The 2,028-nt window shown below is 32.4% G+C and overlaps 1 long non-coding RNA gene across 1 annotated transcript; it reads right to left on the reverse strand.

The window, feature by feature from the left end:
• Positions 1–63: 63 nt before the first annotated feature.
• LOC105119646 (uncharacterized) lies at positions 64–1,352 on the reverse strand. The gene is made up of 3 exons (XR_841162.1): positions 1,113–1,352; positions 606–670; positions 64–338 (listed from the first exon to the last, which is right to left on the reverse strand). It is a non-coding gene; the product is annotated as an uncharacterized LOC105119646 (long non-coding RNA).
• Between the last annotated feature and the right edge of the window lie 676 nt (positions 1,353–2,028).

Here is a 2,028-nt window from a genome sequence, read left to right on the forward strand (position 1 = left end):
TAAAACCATGTTTAACGGCAGTAACAGTTAGATAACCGTAAATTAGGTGTTTTGGGAGGGGATCATGGGAGGGAGACAATAATTATCAATGGGACAAGCACAAGAAGAGGGCAAGTTGATGGTGCTTTAGCAGCCGTATGGAGTGCTTATAAATAAATATTATCCGAACCAAAGGGAAAGGCTAAAATGAAACGTACTCATATTTCTCCGTCTTGAAGTGGAAGAACCCGGTTCTAATACGTTCGGCCGGGTCAAACTCCTTCGAACCGGCCGCCTCCAGCTCGGCCGCTACCTGCTTGATTTTTGAGGCGGCGACACTCCCGAGGTCAGCTCGTTCACTGTTGCCGAGGTAAGCTCGAAAGGACGAGAACAGTCAGTTAAATCCATTCATTGGGCCCCATGAAAGAGGAATTTACCTATTGCTATAATTAGTAGCTATGGCAACTTAAGAAAAATACAGGTACATGAATCAATGTCAAATATGAAAGGATTTTATAAGCAAGCGAGGAACGAAAAAAAGACAGAAAATCATTAGTATTCTAAGTAAATCTCAAGTTTGTTTGTTCTGAATTTAATGTAGAAAACTCATGATCAGTAGGGTATACCTAAGAAGCTTGCTCAGTCCTGCAATGGCATCCTTGTATGAATCGTTTCCCATGTCTTCTTCCTTCTGCTAATAAAGAAAGAGGGAAAGAAACCAGAAGATTTATACTATCCATTTGAATTAGTTTATTTTTAGTGCACAGAGCTGGATCGAATCCATAACGAAAAACCAAATAAATAACTAGCAATTAATTAGATCATTATCAGTAACAAACCCATCTACCCTAAAATTCTTCTGGAATCATTTCCTTTCATTGCCAGAAACCATGCCATGCAGACTATATTTACATATATCAAGAAAGAAAGCAGAAATATCTATGATCAGAAGTCAGAACAACATCACAGACAAAAGAGATGAAGATTAAAGAGATAATAGCTGTTAATTATAAGCCAGGCTGATTAATGACCTAGTGAAAAAATAAATTTTAGAAAATAAATAAAAGGAACAAAATCTGCAACAGTTTCTAATTTCACAAAATGATGAATCAGAATCCAACGAAGCATCTAACCTTTCCCTCTAAGATTCTTCCGCTGCTTTGTGTGTGAGAATTAGCAACTGGTCACAGTGTTCACACAACCGGCTCGCCTCTCTAGCTGCTCCATATATAGAGAGAGACTGCTACTTTAGGTTTTTCTCGACCATTATTACAATTTTTTTGCTCATTTTTAAAGATTTTTTGACAATATAACAAACAAACAAATAAATAACATTAAGTGGATAAATTAAATTTACCAATGGAATATCCAAAAGACGATAAAATGGAAAGTTGTTATAAATGGAAGGTTTGACTGTTTCAAGGATTCTTTATTAGGCTTTCACATCCACCATGGAACGCTTTATTATCTTATGCTAATAAATCCAAAAACTTTATATATATATAAAACAAATTCTGGTTTCTTATAAGAGGCAAGATGCAGAGCGTCGTGGAATTTGAAGAGATAAGGTAGGGGATTTTTGTGACCGACTCTCACGAGGGAAAATGAATGATGCTAGTAATGATAATAGATACATGCGGGTTTGATTTTTTAATATTTATGTTCTATTCATTATATTTATTTGGATAAGAAATTTAGAGGGTATTTGGATGTGAATTTCAACTTGTTTTTAATTAAAAATTGAATTTTTTATTATTTTAAATTATTTTTTAATGTTTTTGGATTGTTTTAACATGCAAATATTAAAAATATTTTTTAAAATAAAAATATTTTTTTAATATTTTTTGGAATAAAAAATATTTTAAAAAACAACTATTACCATATCCTTAAATACTATCTTAAATATTTATAAACTATTCATCAAAACTTTATGGGTATATAATGAGTGATAACCGATAATTATCTATTATTATTTATTAATTAATAAAAAATAACATTATATCAGGTGTTTTTTTTATAACTATGCTAAATTCATCCGTGCTTTCTGCA

The sequence above is a fragment of the Populus euphratica genome, unplaced genomic scaffold (genome assembly GCF_000495115.2).
Source record: "Populus euphratica unplaced genomic scaffold, PopEup_1.0 scaffold3286.1, whole genome shotgun sequence".
NCBI lineage: Eukaryota > Viridiplantae > Streptophyta > Magnoliopsida > Malpighiales > Salicaceae > Populus > Populus euphratica.